The 20774-nt window shown below is 41.5% G+C and overlaps 1 long non-coding RNA gene across 2 annotated transcripts in view; it reads left to right on the top strand.

Moving 5' to 3' along the window:
* LOC127372052 (uncharacterized) overlaps positions 1–20774 on the top strand; it is a 281035-nt gene that overhangs the window by 79694 nt on the left and 180567 nt on the right. The gene's annotated exons all lie outside the window — the stretch shown is intronic.

Raw genomic sequence — 20774 nt, 5'->3', positions numbered from 1 at the left:
CTTGGAGATCCATAAGGGTAGCATTTGTAAGGGATATAATAACCTGGGGAATACATTCATTTTGATTAAGCTAATGCGCCCCATAAGAGATAGTGGGAGATCGTGCCATCTATCTAAGTCCTTCTTTATTTTAGTTGCTATGGGAGAGAAGTTAAGCTTCCATAGCTCTGTCAAGTTTGGTGAAATTTTTATCCCAAGGTAGGTGAAGCCTGTGGGAGACAGTTTGAAGGGACAGTTGGTGGATAGAGACGGATCAGCCGGACAACCAATGGCATGGCCTCTGATTTGCCATAGTTGATCTTGTTGCCTGTGAAGGAGCTGAACTCCTGAATAATAGAGAGAATAGTTGGTATTGATATGTCAGGTTTTGTCAGAAACAACAAGATGTCATCGGCATAAAGTGCTGTTTTATGAACTGTTCCTCCCACTGTCATCCCATGCACGTCTTTATGTTGCCTAATTACCTCGGCCAGGGGCTCAGGTGCCAGCGCAAAGAGCAGTGGAGACGGGGCAGCCCACGTACACAGTGGGAAAGGCGATGACTGTGTGCCATTAGTTACAATGCAGGCCTGTGGAGAGTTGTAGAGTATCTGTGGTATATTAAGTAGCGATGATGTGTAGATGTGTTGAAGAGAAGTCCGCTGACACCGTCTTGATTGTATTTAAAGGTTTATTACAAAAAGTTCAGCATCAATACAAGCACCGCGGAGCTTGGAGAGCATCCAGCCAAATGAACAACTCTGCCTATTTTGCATCGAAAATAGGTTTATATAGGCCTGTTGTTTACTCCAAAAATGGAAAGAAACATCTGGTTTAGCTATCAGATGTACTGAAATAAGGGGAGATGGGGGTTTTCAAGGCAGAGGTCAGAGGTCATTGAGAGGCCCCTAACCTAAACACTGCCTAGTAAGAAATACGACGTTGAACCTCATGTCTTACTAACACTGCATATGTTAACAAAATATCATTTGAACTTATACCAAACTTTATAAGCTTTAAAATAAGCCTTCAGATACTACATATCCTAATCCATTTGAGAAATTCCCCTCATAGCCCAAACCTCTCCAGTGCATCAAACAAATATTCCCCCTCTACCCTATCGAACACCTTTTCGGCATCTAAAGATACAGCAAGTCCTCTGTAATTTGAGTACTGTATCACATTCAATAGTCTCCTCACATTTATGAGGGAGAGCCTGTTCTGTATAAATCCAGTCTGGTCTGGATTTATTAAAGACGGCAGGAACTTTTCCAGTCTTGTTGCGAGCAGTTTTGATAGCAATTTACTATCCACACCAATAAGGCTAATGGGCTTAAATGAGCTGCAGGCATCAGGTGGTTTATCTTTCTTAAGGATAAGTGTGATATTTGCTAGATTAAGCGTTGGAGGGAGGTGACCAATCTTAAAGGAATCGGAAAACATGTCAGTAAGTGGTCCGGCTATCAGGTGACTCAATTTCTTGTAGAATTCCAGGCAAAATCCATCAGGTCCTGGTGCCTTTCCATCCTTGAGGGATGCTATGGCTGCACGGACCTCCTCCTCAGTCACTGGTACATTTAATTTTTCCTTTCGTTCCTCCGACAAGGATGGGAGGGACACCCTATCGAGAATCTCCTTTCTCCTCCCCTCGGATAATTCACATTCAGATGAATAAAGCTTTTGGTAAAATTGCCTCATTATTGTATTGATATCTTTGGTTTTGTAGTGTCTAACCTGATTGTCATCCAGCAGTGACGGTATTGTATTTGCCTCCATTGTACCTCTTGCCAATCTTGCTAAGAGACGACCAGGTTTGTTCCCTGACTCATAAAGCCTATGCTTAGCAAAGAAGATGGCCGATTCAGCCTTTCTAGTTAGCAGCTGGTTAAGGGCTGAACAAGCTGCCTCCAATTTTTTAGACAAAATTCTAGAAGGTGCACCTTTAAATTGTACTTCGAGCTGTTGTATTTTATTCTCTAAACTGAGTTGTTCTTTCATAGCAGCCTTTTTCTGAGCTGTGGTGTACAAAATAATACTCCCCCTAAGATAAGCTTTAGCTGTTTCCCACAGCAGAGAAGGGCTGATGTCTGGAGTCTTATTAGCAGCAATAAAAACATTCCACTGTTCAGTAATATAGTCAATGAATGGTGGACTACTCAATAGAGAGGGGTTCATCCTCCAGTGGCGAGAGGATGGGCAGAATCATATGAATTTGGGCCATATATGCAACCTATGAGAATCTGTTCCCCATAAAGATAACCTGAGATGAGGACATAGCGGCCATCATTATCTTTTGTAGTTGTCTTTAAGGTAAATGGGAGACTGCGGTGGATTAATATAGCTACACCTCTGCTATTTGTGTTATAAGATGAATAAAACACCTGTCCCACCCAGGACCTCCTCAATTTGAATTTGAAAAGAGTGACTTTTCCCTCCGTGGGAGAAACTCAGAGTAGCGGGGAAGCGCATGGAGAACTGTATGTTCATGTTAATAAGTTGTTGGCACATACCATTAAACGCACGTCGCATTTCTTTGACTCCGCTCGCCAGATCCTGTCGGATGAATATGGTCTGTCCCTCATGTGTCAGCGGTCCTTTCTCCTTGGCCGCGGCGAGGATCCTCACCTTGTCCCTCGGGTTGTGCAGCTTGATGATCACTGCGCGGGGCCGATAAGGCTTTGGCGGGCCAAGGGTCCTGTGAGCACGGTCAATTTTAATGATACCCTGCTTGGTCTCCAGGCTCAGCAGTGTGGGTAGTGTCATGGAAATTCTTCCCAAAGTTGAGAGGTGCTAAGTCTCTGAAGAACTTTCAAGCCGGTGTGATAATCAAGTCACTTTAATTCATGCTGCATGGAGAGAAGGTCACGTCATGGATGTTCTCTCCCGACTTCCAAAATGCTCTCCCTTATATACATTTCAGTGCATCTCATTACATCACAAACAATGAAACCCCCTGTGTGTCTTGCAAATGTTACTCCTGTAAATCCAGGTCTCTCTCACCAAATGGTCCTTTGATGTGTGACTTCCCCCTGGCTCTTCCTATCATAAACTCAACCTTTTGACCAGGGGCACATCTATTTTATTACCCCCAAATCCTGTTTCTCTCCCACATTCCCTCCTTTTGACACAACGTGTCAACTAGACACAATATTTCCTTTAAACATTTTAACAAGATTACTAAAGTAATACAGATCAGCCAGGTGGTTTGTATGACACATACGTTCAGAGCAACGCACCCTTGGGTATAGCATGTATACCAGACACTGACTGAATTACCACAAAGTTTATATTTTTACTTTCCTTCACACATACGCCCTCATTGTATTACACTCTAATACTTCACTTAAGGGCCACTTTAATGTGGGTTACTATCCACCCAGTGTTATATACTTAATACTTTTTACTTCTACTTATTTTACTTTTATCCACAAGTCTGGTTATCCTTTTTATGTTTCTTTTTTTTGTTTTTTATATTCCGTTCCAACACCTCCTTTGGCATTTACATGAGTTCCAGCTCAATACCATGATAGGATCTTACATGGAAACGCCAGTGCCCCTCAGACACTGGGCCAGTACCCCTCAGATACTGGGCTTGTACAGACCCAACACAACCACTCAGGAAAATGCTGTCTACCTAGGCTTTTTCCACACATGAATTGATTCAAAACACCGTACTCACTGTTCAAAAAATGGAGCGGTCGCTGTCCACAACCCTGGCCTGACGTCCGGCGGGATCCTGTCCTCCGTTTGTCGGAGCGGAAATCTCCCTACTGCAGTTTTACCTTCAGTCTAGACCCAGGGGTTGATCAGCGACACGTCCATCCCATCCTCGTCGCCAAAATGTCGTGGAAATTCTTCCCAAAGTTGAGAGGTGCTAAGTCTCTGAAGAACTTTCAAGCCGGTGTGATAATCAAGTCACTTTAATTCATGCTGCATGGAGAGAAGGTCACGTCATGGATGTTCTCTCCCGACTTCCAAAATGCTCTCCCTTATATACATTTCAGTGCATCTCATTACATCACAAACAATGAAACCCCCTGTGTGTCTTGCAAATGTTACTCCTGTAAATCCAGGTCTCTCTCACCAAATGGTCCTTTGATGTGTGACTTCCCCCTGGCTCTTCCTATCATAAACTCAACCTTTTGACCAGGGGCACATCTATTTTATTACCCCCAAATCCTGTTTCTCTCCCACAGTAGCCAGTTCTCGAAAAATGTAACCGGTTGTCGGCCCTCCGCATTTTCTTTGAGGTTGTAGATTAAAATATTGTCTCTGTGGCTACGTCCCTCAATATCAATGCTCTTCTCCGTCAGGACGCGCACTTTGGTCTCCAAGCCCATTAACCTCGACTGCATGGCCGACATGTTATCCTCCACTTCCGATACACGGCTCTCAGCTTCGCTGATGCGTTTTGTGTTGGATTCCAGTCGTGTTGTAATATTGTCCAATGTGGCTGAGAAATCTTCAAACTTCCTCTCCATCATAGTAGATATTTTCTCAGCGACGTTCTGGGATATTTCGAAAGCGAGGGTCTCAGTATCCACACCAGGTGGTGTAGCACCCTTGCTAGCTGGCGCGGGCTCCTCAGCAGGCTTACTTGCCGCGGGTTTGGAGGCTTTAGTGTTAGGCATGTTGTCCTGATGTTGTTAAGCAAACATTTAAGGTTGTAACTTTCTTTTTAAAGTAGGTAAATAGTCAAATATAGCTCAATAGCAGCGGGAGCTCAGTAACGGTCGACTGCTCAAGGTGACAACATCACGTGACTCCCGCACCCTGGCTTTATATGTTTCACACAGGCTGAAGACTAGGTGATGCCAGGTTTAAGTAATTTGTGTCAATGCATGTTCACTTTCTTCACCAGACCACGAGGTAGTAGGGTGGCCATTTCCTTCACATCAAAAAGGAGGACACTCTGCATACACGGGACACAAGCAGGTATGTGTTTGGTATGATCCGGTTTTAAATTTGAATGTTTTTCCACCAGATTACATAAAGGTGCATACACATACCACATAGCTAATAATAAATATACAAGATACAGCTCATGACAATGTGCCCTTCCAATTCAGATTACATAGGTCTAATAAACATCATACAGAAACTGTTCTTAATGTTTTTATCTGGATAGATAAAGGGGGAAAAAATGCAGCACCTTCTGTTTCAGATGTATAGGCTTTGCCTAGCCTTTGCCTATATATATGAGTATGAGCATTTTCAGAATTTCAGTCCAACAACCAACGTTAGCTCACGTTACATTCTCTGTCGTTGAGAGCTTGATTGACAGCCTGGTGGTAGCAGCTGTAGTGATCGAGTGGCGAATAAACACATGGCTCATTTGAATATTAAAATGAGCCATGTGTTGAAAGGTCAGGACACGAAAATGTAACCAATGAAATTACTTATTTTGACACACATTTTTAGCGAATTAGTATTAAACTAACGAGGTAATGTGTCAAAAGGCGTAAAAAAGAAAACATGGCCACTGTAATAAAGAAGAGAAAGCATTGCGGACAAAAGCAGACCGATTGAATATGTAGATTTGTGTTGTTGTGTTAAATATTTTTTGTGGTATTGCCTTTAATCTATAGGGAAAGCTGAAGAGTGACAGAAAACGGGGGACAGAGAGAGGGGATGAATTAGATTTTTTGTTTTTTGAAGTGAGTTGGAACCAATCACTTATTTAGTGCAGCTTTAAAGCTGCAGTGGGTTATTTTTATAAAAACAACGTTTTGTCATATTATCTGAAACTTCCCCTATACCCTGACACGTATATATATATATATATATATATAAGGTAAATGGTAAATGGACTGTACTTATATAGGACCTTTCTAGTCTTTCGACCACTCAATGCGCTGTACACTACATGCCCAATGACCCCATTCGTGCACATTCATACACTGATGGCAGTGTCTACCATGCAAGGTGCCAACTGCTCACCAGAATGGAAACTAAGCTCTCACACACAGTCATACACTGACTATATGACTGGGAGCAATTTGGTTTTTAGTATCTTGCTCAAGGACACTTCGACATGCTGATTAGTGGACGACCTGCTCTACCTCTGAGCCACAGCCACAACATATATATATTCAGTACATGAAAAAATCTGGTTCCTTTGGCTCCCTCCTAGTGGCATTTGCAAGAATCCACCGGGCCTGAACAAAAACAACCAATCAGAGCCAAGAAAGATGGAAAGAACCTTCGGGCTGGTGGTTTGGAGATAGTTGATTGTTGAGTCTCATTCCCAGAGTCCCAAAGCCCAAAGAATGAGACTCAGCAATCAACTATCTATCTGATTTGTTGTTTTCGTCCAGGCAAATACTATTGGAGCGCTAAAACGAGCCTGAGGAAATTGATTTTTTCACAGATGATCTGTCTCATATAAAAAATTAAATCTTTTAAATTTTGATGTGATTCAGGATTTCCTTGAGCCAGAGGCGAGGAAGAGCGTGCTTCCACCTAAATAAAACGAGGGGTCTAGCTAATAGAGCTGTAAAGGCCAGAACACACAGTTTTATGAGTGGGAAATTGGGTGTTGCAAGTGGTGGGATTCCAAATAGAGCTGTTCAGGTTCTCATTCACAGTATGAGTATGGTTAGAGGGCAACCGTTTGCACCTATTGCAAATATCACTGCTATCTGTGTAAATGTTTGCTTGTTCTCTGAAATTAACTTTACACCACAATAAGCCATGCCTGGCAGTAACCCTTATTCATCTTTAAAAATGCTAACAAATGAAACCATAAAAGCTATTTTGTGGTACTCCACTTTGACTACAGGGTTACCAGTTCTAACCTGTTTAAACCAGTTGGTGAGGGCCTAGGATTCCCAGTGCAGACTGGTAGACCTGTGTGAGCTCATGTCTCCAGACACTTCACACCATCACAGCCTCCGTCTTCTGCTCATCTCCTGTTTTATCATGCGTGGGAGGACACTGACAGATCTGGATAAACTGCTTTGTTCATACACATGCAACAGCGCATAAAACAGGTGAACGTAGACTGAAACTGTAATTGAACCATGTCAGTACTGGCCTTTATTAGAAATTTGATATTTAATGTCAGCCTGTAAAGCCTGCAGTAACACTTGCCTCACCATGTCTTAAAATAATACCTCAAATAAGCTTTATCCAAAAGTGAGATGATGAAATGGATATCAATCTGTGTGTGTGTATATAGAGCTGGAGTCAGGACATTGTTGGCCTAGTTTAGCAAAAAAACTGGAAACGGGGGGACTGTTAGCCAAATGCTATCGAAAGTTTGAGAATACACCTACAAACACCATTAAAGCTGATTAATTAACATGTTATATCTTATTTATTTTACTTATACACAAACAGAAATAACAAGAACACTTGGTGGTTTGTGCTGTAACACCCTGGCACAGTGACTGTGTGCAGTGATGGTACCATCATGTCTGTATAAAGACAACACAAACCTGTGCTCACTGATTATATCCAGTGACATCCAGCCAGAGACACTGATCACAAGTGCTGGGCAGATGGATAAACGTACGTAAGTAAGTGGTAGGGACGGGTTGGTGGGGTCACCCCTTGGGTGTGTGCATACTGTACATACAGAAAATGGTCTGGTGGATTCTTGCAAATGCCATTAGGAACACTACGAGAAGCCAGAAGAGCCGGATTTTTTCAAAGTTTCAGGAAATATGACCAAAAAAAATGTACCTACTGTAGCTTTAAGTATAATGTTAGTAATGTAAATATTAATATAGTGGTCTTTCTATGAGTTGACAATAGCAGCAGCAAGCCAATTTGAGTTTGAGACCTCTAGTATAAAAGATATAGAAACCTGAATAGAAGCACAAATAAACATTTTGAAGTTTGAGTGAACACACGCAAATGCACACACGCTGACACGCAACACCTTTCCATTTTCTCTTTCAAGGTTAGAGGCTACTACATCTGCTGCCTGTTTCTCTTCCCTCAGCAGTGCCTTACTAGGCCAGTCCTGTTTTCCATTTTCATGCTGCAATTTTAAACGGATTATAAATGGATCAGCGTCATTATCGTGCGTATAAACATTGCTTTTCCACCATATTTAAGTGGGAAATGACGAGCCAAGCTTGACAAAGGGCATCCAGGCTGCTCTCCATCTTCAGAGCTGTCATCTGTCTCCTTCCCCATTTCCCATCAGCTTCTGTGTGACGGCTCCCTCCTCCATCATGTGTCACCTTCACCAACTAAGCCCTAAAATTACAGTCCATGGCCAATTTTTCCCATCTCAACTTGCACCCATCCCTCTTCAACTCGTGCACTATCACAATCAATTATCACATTTTCCTTCCCCTTTCACTTCTCATCTCTCCGTCTCATCTCTCTATGGGCTGTCTGGGTGTATTTATATCACTGCTGAATAACTGAAGGTGAGCAGAAGATAATTGTTTGTTATCTCTCTATTTTCTGACCATTAACCTCCCCCTACTCACAGAACAGTACTGATATAGTGGCGACACTTTTTGAACCACAACTCTCTTAGGAGCCACATTTGGCTCTTCGTGGACACGGACTGGAGAACTCTCTGTACATGAATCACAGGCTAAAAACAGATAGCCATCTGAAAAAGCTCGTAGTGGCTGTAGATTCACTGATTCTCAGTAAAAGTGAAGAAGTAGATTTGTTTTTAAATAAAGGTTACTGTGACTCAGAGAATGGTCTTGTCTCTCCTCCAGAACGTTTACCTTGGATGTGCAGTGGGAGTTTAGTTGTAGTTGGAATAGGCTCATCTCAGTCAGAAATAGTTCAGCATTTTGGGAAATACTATATATAGTGATTATTCAGAGCCAGGCTCACTGTTTCCTCACGCTTCCAGTGCCTATGCTACGCTAGTCTGACCATGTCCTGATTGAAGAATGATATACATCTGAAACAGGGGGGATTTAGAGAAATATTAATTGGCTGTCCAGAGGGTGGCATTGAGACTTTAAAGGGTGGCAGAAGTATATGTTGATTTAATCACAAACAATCACATATATCGATATTTCATTGGAAAAGCAAATTAAGATATTTGAACTCAAAAACATTACATTATTGTGGCACATTATAAAGCATTGAATAGAAATATCAAATAGTCTCTAAAAGTAGAACAGGAGCCAGAGCCTTCAGTTACCAAGCTCCTCTCCTGTGGAACCAGCTTCCAGTTGTGGTTCGAGAGGCACACACCCTCTCCACATGTAAGAGTAGTCTTAAGACGTTTCTCTTTGATAAAGCTTATAGTTAGGGCTGGCTCAGGTGAGTCCTGAACCATCCTTTAGTTATGCTGCTATAGAGCTAGACTGCCGGGGGATTTCCCATGATGCACTGAGCTCATCTCTTCCTCTCCCTCTCTTTCTGCACACATTCATGTCCCATTAATGCATGTTACTAACTTCACTTCTTCCCCGGAGTTCTTGTGCTTCCTCGTCTCGCAGGTTCTCATGGATCCTGGTGGTGCCTGCCGCCATGGTCCTGCTTGACTCCCGCTGCTAATATTACTAAGTGAGTCTCTAAGGTTTTTAGGGCCAAGTAGAAGAATTTCGTTTTTTTCTGAGTTTAACATCACAAAATTGCAGCTCATCCAGGATTTTATGTCCAAAGACATGTTTGTAATTTAGATAATTGATTAATTTCATCGGGCTTGATCGATAGATATAACTGCATATCATCTGCATAGCAATGAAAGTTAATGGTGTGATTCCTAATAATGTTGCCTAAAGGGAGCATATATAAAGTAAATAGTATTGGTCCAAGTACAGAACTCCATGACTAACGGTAGTAATTATTGAAGATTCCTTGTTAACATGTACAAACTGGGAACGATCTGATAAATATGACTTAAACCAGCTTAGTGCAGTTCCTTTAATGCCAATTTGGTGCTCAAGTCTTTGTAAAAGAATATTATGGTCAATGGTGTCAAATGCAGCACTAAGATCTAATAATACAAGTACAGAGACAAGTCCATTGTCAGAAGCAATCAAAAGGTCATTATTACCTTTAACCAGAGCTGTCTCTGTGCTGTGATGAACTCTAAATCCTGACTGAAAATCCTCAAATAAACTATTGTTATGTAGAAAGTCACACAACACTTTGGCGACTACTTTCTCCAGAATCTTAGAGAGGAAGGGGAGGTTAGAAATCGGTCTATAATTGGCTAAAACCCCTGGGTCAAGACTGGGCTTTTTAAGAAGGGGTTTAATTACAGCTACTTTAAAGGACTGTGGTACATATCCTGATAATGAAGAAAGATTAATCATATGTAGTAAAGAAGTACCAATTAAGGGTACGACTTCTTTAAGCAGCCTAGTTGGGATTGGGTCTAACAAACAGGTTGATGGCTTCGTTGAAGATATTATTGAAGTTAACTGATGAAGATTGATGGCAGAAAAACATTCTAAATATATATTTGAGTTTACATTAGTTAAAGTTCCTGAACTTGGAGAGCCACTGATAGCTGTTGGTGACTAATTCTCTCTCTAATAATAATAATAATAATTAAATCTGCAAGCAGCGATGGAGGGGACCTCGCACTCCACGCAACTCGGGGCGTGCTGCCGCGTCACGTACCATCGTAACACGTGCGGACCACGACATGAAAATCTCACGTAAATCAGCTCAAAATCGCCATGCAGCACTTACTTCCTGTTGCCACTAGGTGGCACTTTCACTATGTGTTCAGGGCGGGACTCTTATCAGACATGTGAAGTTTGGAGCCGATTGGACAATGTACACTCAAGTTATAGCAACTTTGTGTGTTCTGGCGGTACATCAAAGTTTGACGCCACGCCACGGACACGCCCTGTAACAAAAACTCACCACAATCAAGAAATATCATCAAGAACATGTTTTCCATTTTCTGACTAGATTTCAGCTTGATCTGATCATCCTACTAGGAATAGAACATGGAAGTATAAAAAAATGACATTTCCTTTCACCACTAGGTGGCGCTCTCACTTTTACTGTATATTATCACATAGACGTGTTCAGGGCGGGACTCTTATCAGACATGTGAAGTTTGGAGCCGATTGGACAATGTACACTCAAGTTATAGCAAATTCGTGTTTTGTGGCGATACATAAAAATTTCCCGCCACGCTACAGACACGCCCCCTCACCGCAGTCATCACATATCATCAACAATGTGTTTTGCATTTTATAAGTAAATTTCAGCTAGATCTGATCATCCTGGTAGGAGTAGAACATGAAAGTATAAAACATGATACTTCCTGTTGCCACTAGGTGGCGCTCTGACTATTACCGAATATTATCACATTGACGTGTTCAGGGCGGGACTCTTATCGAACATGTGAAGTTTCGTTGCAGTCGGATCATGTACCCAGAAGTTATGACGAATCCCTCTTTCATGGCGAAGGTTTGAAATTGGATGCCACGGGATGCCACGCCACGGGCACAATGTTGGACGAAAAAAACTGACTGCACTGACCAATTCTGAAGTAGATCCAGTAAAACCTGTAGGAGGAGTTCGTTAAAATAGAAGCCCTGAAATGCCAAAAATGACACAGTGTGACATTCGTTCAAAATGGCCAACTTTGACGGCACGCCACGGACACACCCTTCAACGTACAGTCAAAAAATTAACAGCGTTTATTCAGCACCATGTTTTGACTGTACTGACCAATTTTGAAGCAGATCCCAGAAATTCCCTAGGAGGAGTTCGTTCAAATACAAGCCCAAAAAGTCAAAATGACCACAAAATGATGAAAATTAAAAATTTAAATTGCAGACTTCCTGTGGGTTTTGGGGCATGGGTCCAAGAGGCTTTTCTGCTTCTTTTATCATGATACACATGCGTAGCAATTTTCGTACATGTGGGCCTTACGTGTCTTGGGGGCTGATTCTGGGGGGGGCGTGGCTTAGACGTTTGGCGGCGCCCGTGCACGGGGACAATGTCACATCGGTATTTTGCTATGTTTGAATTTTGTGCAAATTTTCATGGCATTTTGAGCATGTTGCGGGGGCCAAATATGCGGTCGAACTTCCAGACGTATAATAATAATTCCTAGAGGAACAATAGGGTCCTTGCACTTGTTAGTGCTTGGTCCCTAATAATTTTATTATAAAAGAAGCTCATGAAGTCTTTGCTACTTAAGGTTATGGGGATATGTGGCTCAATAGAGCTGTGACTCTCTGTCAGCCTGGCAACAGTGCTGAAGAGGAACCTAGGGTTGTTCTTATTTTCTTCTATTAGTGCTAAATAATAGGCTCCTCTGGCATTACGGAGGGCCTTTCTATAAGTTTTAAGATTATCATGCCAAATTGAGCGATATTCTAATAATTTCGAAGAGCGCCATTTCCTTTCCGATTTCCTTGTTTTTTGCTTTAATTGGCAGGTTTGGTGCTAGTTTCCTATGTTTTAATATTTTCCTTTTTATAGGAGCGATAGAATCTAATGTTAATCATAGTGAGCCTGCAGCACTATCAACAAGATTATCAATTTTGGAGGGATTAAAGTTGTTATAGGACTTTCTTATATTCAGACACGGCATTGAATTAAACACTGTTGGAATCTCCTCCTTAAATTTAGCTACAGCACTGTCAGATAGACATCTGCAGTTTTTTATTAAATAATGGTCAGATAGGAAAGGATGGTGTGGGAAGACTATTAAATGTTAAATGTAATATCAATGCCATATGATAGAACGAGGTCAAGAGTGTGATTAAAACAATGAGTTGGTTTTTTTACACTCTGACAGAAGCCAATTGAGTCTATTAATGAGATAAATGCGTTACTAAGGCTGTCAGTGGTAACATCCACATGAATATTAAAATCACCTACAATAATTACTTTATCTGATTTAAGGACTAAACTTGATAAAAACTCTGAGAATTCAGATATAAAATCGGAGTACGGTCCAGGAGCGCGGTACACTATAACAAATAGAACTGGCTGCAGTGTTTTCCAGTTTGGGTGAGAAAGACTAAGAACAAGACTTTCAAATGAATTATAATTTAGTTTAGGTTTAGGGTCCATGAAAACGCTCGAATCATATATGGCTGCTACTCCACCTCCTCGGCCAGTGCCTCGAGGAATGTGAGTATTAATATGACTGGGGGGGTGGATTTATTTAGGCTAACATACTCCTCGTGGGACAACCAGGTCTCAGTAAGACAAAGTAAATCAATATCATAATCTGATATTAATTCATTCACTAAAACAGCTTTAGAGGACAGAGACCTGATATTTAACAGCCCACATTTTATTATTTTATTTTGTGCTACTGAGGAGTTGGTTTTAATTTTTATTAGGTTTTTATTTCTTTAAATAATTTAGGTGGTCGGGGGACAGACACAGTCTCTATGGGGTTTTGGGTGGGTGACTGTTCTAATGGAAGTACAGAGAAGTGTGTAAGACAGCAGCTCTGCTTCCTGGTCCCAACTGAATTGAATTGAATAACAATCTTACTATATTTACGTTTATCTTTAGTCAGCAGTTTTAAATTTGATTCAATGTCGCCCGCTCTGGCCCCAGGGATACATTTAACTATGGCCGCTGGCTTTGCTAACTTCACGTTTCTGACTATCGAGCTGTCAATAACCAGAGTTGTTTCCTCAGCGGGTGTGTCGCTGAGTGGGGAAAATGTATTAGAAACGTCTATCTGTTTGTGGTGAACTGTGGGCTTCAGCGGCTTATCCTTCCTCCGTTCAGTCACCCACTCTCCCTGGCTTCCCAGCTGCTCGGGAACTACCAGGGGGCGGCTAACAGAAGCTACCTTCGGTCGGCCCGCATCAATTACTGGGGGCAGGCTAACTATAGCGGCTAAAGATAATTCTGTGGTGCGGTACCGTACTTCTAGATCACTGAGCCTCGCCTCCAGCGCAGTAAATAAACTACACTTAGGCTAATACATGTACCACTATCACTAAAGGAGGCTGAGGAATAGCTAAACATTATGTTAATTTCCTTTTTTCAACATGGTATTTTTTAAATCAATCTAAATGAATGTGTTAAATTTGACAGCATTTGACAAGAGGGTTCACTACCTGCTGCAACCTAGTATTCTTCTATGTGGCTTGCAGTTATGTACCACACATGCTCTGACACCTACTGGCTAGTGCAATATGTGTCTTACTCTGAAGCAAACCATAAACTCTTCAGGCTCTATTTTCATGAATTCAGAGGCATAGATGTGCCCTGCCCAGTGTGTTGGGACCACTGGTACTTCTGTGGCCAGGCCCGCCTGGTGCACTAGTGGCCCACATGGATACATTGGTGAGATCCGAAAGAATCCATTATCATACATTACATTAAACATTACGACATTACAAAAAACATTACAGGTAGACAATTAGTTGTCTCTTAATAGTTGAGACAATCATGGCCAATCACAGTCACAATTACAGGCCCCACACAGGGCTCTCCCTGTCATCCCTGACAATTTTGGAATCCTGTATAATAATAATAATAATAAATATATAAATAAATAATAAAGGATGGTTAATTGTTAAAGGACCAGTGTGTAGGTTTAGGTTAGGTTAGTCAGTTCTGGGATACTGTAGAAACATGGCGGTTCAACATGGTGAACTCTGTAGAGTATCAAATACTGACAATTTGACGCCGTGGGAACGAGACTTAACAATTAACTATCTTTCTTGGCTCTGACTGGTTGTTTTTGTTCAGGCACAATGGATTCTTGCAAATGCCATTAGTAGCGCTAGGAGGATCCAGAGGAACCGTTTTTTTTCACAGATGATCTGTCTCATGTACTACTATCAGAAACACAATGAACACAGCGATAATTACCTACTGCAGCTCTAAGTATTCTCAGGTTAGGCTTGGAGACTGTGACCCAATGAGGATCTGTCAGAACAACACTACTGAGTTGCATTATGGAAGTATAGGATTCAGTGTTTCGGGATATTTTATGTCATTTTAAGGGCCACAGGTTGGATTTAAAACCTGGGTCGCTGAAGTAAAGACTTCGTTCATGGGGCGCAGGCTCTACTTTTAGAATGTCCCATGAGATTGACCCATACTAAGGACTAAGAGCCAGGTTATGCTAGAAAATAACTGGTTTGTACGGTGAAAAGCTGACCCCCCCTCCAATCCAGAAAGGTATGGAGAAGGGGTTCCAGAGCTATTTGACCATCCAACATGGCAGCCAATGAGCTCAGGTCAGGTAAATGACTGGATTGTGTCACAGCTTTCCTGCTTGAGCCCATTTTCTATCAACAGGAAACAGGGGTCTATCACTCACTTCTGAAATCCATCTCTGTGTCTTTTCTCATTCACATCTCTCTATAAAAGCAAGAAATTTCTGTCTGTCTGTCTGTGTGTGTGCCTCAAATATCTCTGCAGATCAGGATCAGACTGATCTGAGAGTTTCAACATGGCTGCTGTGTGGTTTAAGGGTGTGCAACGTCGGCTTTGTTTGGACTACAAAGATACCATTAATAAATGATTTCATAAATTATTTACGAATTCCTCTAGCAACCAACCATTGTCAACCATAGCCACCATAGCCACCATAGCCACGTGCGCACCAGAGCCAATCACTGCAGAGCCCACCCCCATGACACACCTTAAGAAACACACTGATCTATACCTGCAGCGGCGTGAGTGGCTTTATACCTGCAGTGGATTTTGCCGGCTGTTCGGTCCCGTTCTGTGCATCTAAACTGACTGTGGTGGATTACTGAGACTGAACGAGTCCGGACTGAGTCTGTTCCGGTCTGAGGAGATCCGGATACGCGAGGACAACAAACTGGAATTGGAATCTGTGAATGTTCGTCTGTTGCTAGCTGCTACAACTTCAAACAACCTCATTTGGCCATCCATGAAAAAGCTACTTAACCTCCCACTTTCCTATAGCAATACATACTTCCTACGGGCACTGCACTAGTTTATTAAATACAGGGTAGCAAAGCTATAATGTTATATACACTTTATGTGTTTTTAAAAAGTGAATACCCAGGAAATTCAAACTGCACAGCTAAGACACTATATTGGCACTTGGCATCCCAACTTACATGCTTAAATGTTAACTGGCCTAAAAACTTAATATCGCCCCATAACAACATGGATGTAACTTTTTAATAATGAAGTACCATAACATAACATTTGCATGTTAAACAAGGTGCATATTTAATGCTCAGCAAGTCTATACATCTGTTACTCTCAAAACTGTACATTAAAGCTAAACAAACACAATGTTTTGTACAGAAGAGCTATAAACCAGGAGTTAGGATGAAGTCATTAAATAATCCTTAACAAAGAAATCAAGTGCAAACACGCAGCAGTATTGCAAACACACTTCTAAATGAAATCAAAACATGCACAAGTTCAAGTACTCTTAAGCTGTCACTGCCTCTACATGTAGTAACTAATGTAAATGTGTAAAGTCTAATGAGAGAACTTTAAAACACACACATTAGTAAAAACCCCTCATTTACATCCTGTTGGGTTACAACAAATATGTTCCTTTAAGAAATTACCTTAATTTCCTTAAATTAAATCAGTGCAGCATCAGTTCAAAATGTGCCTGTTGTGAAGGGGCCGATTGCTTTGCCTCCAGTGTTGATGCTTAAGGTTCCTTAATATCATTAACCTGCAGAGCCAGAGAGCCCCTGCAGTTCCAGACCCATGCATCAGTTTTTGTTTTCCTTTTTTAAACGATATTAATGGACGGTACTTATATAGCACCTTTCTGGCCACCCACCTAGAGGGGTCTGTCCTAGGTTTCTGCCTCTTTAAAGGAAATGTTTCCTTGTTGCTGTTGCCAAGTGCTTACTCATGGTAATAACTGTTGGGTCTCTGTAAATAATTTTATAGGGAGTACGGTCTAGACCTGCTCTATTTGAAAAGTGTCCTGAGCTCCTCCCTTCCTCATTCATGTTCCATTAATGCATGTTACTAACTTCACTTCTTCCCCGGAGTTCTTGTGCTTTCTCGTCTCGCAGGTTCTTATTGATCCTGGTGGAGCCTCCTGCCATGGTCCTGCTAGATTGCCATTGCCAATACTGTTGTTGCTGTGCACCTGTCTGTCTGTCTGTCTCTCTCTCTCTCTCTCTCGACCCCAACTGGTCGAGACAGACGACCACCCACCTAGAGCCGAAGGATCTGTCCTAGGTTTCTGCCTTTTAACAGGCAGTTTTTCCTTGCCCTTGTCGCCAAGTGCTTGCTCATGGTGGAACTGTTGGGTCTCCGTAATTAATGTTTTAAAGAGTTCGGTCTAGACCTGCTCTATTTGAAAAGTGTCCTGAGATAACTTCTGTTATGAATTGCCGCTATACAAAAAAAACTGAATTGAATTTCTAATCTTTCAACCACTCAAAGCAATTTACACTACATCACATTGACCTATTCACACACACACTGATGGCAGAGTCTGCCATGCAATGTGCCAACTGCTCACCCGAAACAGAAACTAAGGGCATTCACACACATTCATACTCTGATAGCAGAGCATCAAGAACAATTTGGGGTTCAATACACTGCATGCACAATTATTAGGCAAGTGAGTATCTTGACCTTATTGTCATTTTCATGCATATTTTCCAACTCCAAGCTACAGTGGGTACGGAAAGTATTCAGAGCCCTTTAAATTTTTCACTCTTTGTTTCATTGCAGCCATTTGCTAAAATCAAAAAAATCAAAATTTCTCATTAATGTACACTCAGCACCCCATCTTGACAGAAAAAAAAACAGAAATGTAATGTTTTTGCAAATTTATTAAAAAAGAAAAACTGAAATACCACATGGTCATAAGTATTCAGACCCTTTGCTCAGTATTGAGTAGAAGCACCCTTTTGAGCTACTACAGCCATGAGTCTTCTTGGGAATGATGCAACAAGTTTTTCACACCTGGATTTGGGGATCCTCTGCCATTCTTCCTTGCAGATCCTCTCCAGTTCTGTCAGGTTGGATGGTGAACGTTGGTGGACAGCCATTTTCAGGTCTCTCCAGAGATGCTCAATTGGGTTTAGGTCAGGGTTCTGGCTGGGCCAGTCAAGAATGGTCACAGAGTTGTTCCGAAGCCACTCCTTTGTTATTTTAGCTGTGTGCTTAGGGTTATTGTCTTGTTGGAAGGTGAACCTTCGGCCCAGTCTGAGGTCCTGAGCACTCTGGAAGAGGTTTTCTTCCAGGATATCTCTGTACTTGGCCGCATTTATCTTTCCTTCAATTGCAACCAGTCGTCCTGTCCCTGCAGCTGAAAAACATCCCCATAGCCTGATGCTGCCACCACCATGTTTCACTGTTGGGATTGTATTGGGCAGGTGATGAGCAGTGCCTGGTTTTCTCCACACATACCGCTTAGAATTAACGCCAAAAAGTTCAATCTTGGTCTCATCAGACCAGACAGACAATCTTATTTCTCATAGTCTGGGAGTCCTTCATGTGTTTTTTGGCAAACTCTATGCGGGCTTTCATATGTCTTGCACTGAGGAGAGGCTTCCATCGGGCCACTCTGCCATAATGCCCCGACTGGTGCAGGGCTGCAGTGATAGTTGACTTTGTGGAACTTTCTCCCATCTCCCTACTGCATCTCTGGAGCTCAGCCACAGTGATCTTTGGGTTCTTTTTTACCTCTCTCACCAAGGCTCTTCTCCCACGATTGCTCAGTTTGGCTGGACGGCCAGGTCTAGGAAGAGTTCTGGTCGTCCCAAACTTCTTCCATTTAAGGATTATGGAGGCCACTGTGCTCTTAGGAACCCTGAGTGCTGCAGAAATTCTTTTGTAACCTTGGCCAGATCTGTGCCTTGCCACAATTCTGTCTCTGAGCTCCTTGGGCAGTTCCTTCGACCTCATGATTCTCATTTGCTCTGACATGCACTGTGAGCTGTAAGGTCTTATATAGACAGGTGTGTGCCTTTCCTAATCAAGTCCAATCAGTTTAATTAAACACAGCTAGACTCCAATGAAGGAGCAGGACCATCTGAAGGAGGATCAGAAGATATGGACAGCATGTGAGTTAAATATGAGTGTCACAGCAAAGGGTCTGAATACTTATGACCATGTGATATTTCAGTTTTTCTTTTTTAATAAATTTGCAAAGAATTTCTACATTTCTGTTTTTTTCTGTCAAGATGGGGTGCTGAGTGTACATTAATGAGAAATAAAATGAACTTTTTTGATTTTAGCAAATGGTTGCAATGAAACAAAGAGTGAAAATTTTAAAGGGGTCTGAATACTTTCCGTACCCACTGTATATAAACTTGAATCCTAATTGGATTTAAGCATTATCAGGTGATGTGTATTTGTGTAATGAGGGTGGGTTGGCCTAAACAAGTGATCAACACCCTATATCAAGGTGTGCATAATTATTTGGCAGCTTCTTTACCTCAGACAAAATGGGCCAAAAAAGAGATTTCACAAACTCTGAAAGGTAAAAAAATGCTAAATTTCATTCCCTTTCAAAGGGATGCAGCACTCTTGAAGTAGCTAAGGTACTGAGACATGATCACTGAACAATGAAAGGTTTTGTTAGCAAATAGAAAAACCGCATGGAGAAAATAGACACAAATTAACTCCTAAAGACTTGAGAAGAATTAAATCTCAAGCTACCAGGAATCCATTAACCTCCAGTGTTGCCATATTCCAGAAATGCAACCTACCTGGAGTGTCCAGAAGTACAAGGTGCTCGGTGCTCAGAGACATGGCCCAGAAAGGCCTAAACACGACCACCCCTGAACAAGACACAAGCTGAAATGTCAAGACTGGCCCAAGAAATATTTTTCAAAGGTTTTATGGACGGATAAAATGAAAGTGACTCTTGACGGACCAGATGGATGGGCCTGTGGCTGGTTCACTAATGGGCACAGAGCTTCACTTCAAGTCTTGTATGGGCTGCCATTATTCAGGATAAGCTAGTTGGGCCTTCTCGGGTTGAAGATGGACTTCAAATCAACTCCCAAACCTACTGCCAGTTTTTAGAAGATACTTTCTTCCTGCAGTGGTACAGGAAAAAGTCTACATCATTCAAGAAGGCCATGATTTTAATGCAGGGCAATGCTCCATCACATGCATCCAAGTACTCCACTGCATGGCTAGCCAGCAAAGGCCTTAAAGATGACAGAATAATGACATGGCCCCCTTCCTCATCTGACCTAAACCCTATTGACAACTTGTGGGCCTTCTTAAATGTGAGATTTACAGTGAGGGAAGACAATACAACTCTTTGAACAGCATTTGGGAGGCTGTGGTTGCTGCTGCATGAAAAGTTGATCATCAACAGATCAAGAAACTAACAGACTCCATGAATGGAAGGGTCATGACAGTTATTTAAAAGAAGGGTGACTATATCGGTCACAGAATATTTGTTGAAATGTTTATTTGTAAATTTGGAGTTGTTTGTTTTTCTTACTCTAATAAATGAAATGTTATGGGAAAAGTTTAGTTTTTTTTTAGTTGCATAGTAATTTTGCACACTAATAGTTGCCTAAAAATTGTGCACACATAGATATTCTCCTTTCCTTTGTTTAATACTCAGGTTTGAGGTTTATTAACGTTTTGGATTGACTGAGAGCACTGTATTTGTTCAAAAATAAAATGAATCCTCAGGATTACAACTTGCCTAATAATTGTGCTCAAGGATCATTCTGGGCTACTGTAGAAATATGACTGTTCAACGTGGCTTATTCTAAGGTAACAAAAACAAAACGATTCTTCTTTATAAACTAATGAAAACATAACTATGAATATTCAATTAAATTTGATTTGTATGGTGCCAATTCATAACAGAAGTTATCTAAGGACACTTTTCAAATAGAGCAGGTCTAGACCGTACTCTTTATAAAATTATTTAGAGATCCAACAGTTCCCATTATGAGCAAGCACTTGGCGAC

The sequence above is a fragment of the Dicentrarchus labrax genome, unplaced genomic scaffold, assembly GCF_905237075.1.
Source record: "Dicentrarchus labrax unplaced genomic scaffold, dlabrax2021, whole genome shotgun sequence".
Lineage (NCBI taxonomy): Eukaryota > Metazoa > Chordata > Actinopteri > Moronidae > Dicentrarchus > Dicentrarchus labrax.
The sequence above is the reverse complement of the archived record's forward strand: the minus strand, read 5'-3'. Positions and strand labels throughout refer to the sequence as shown.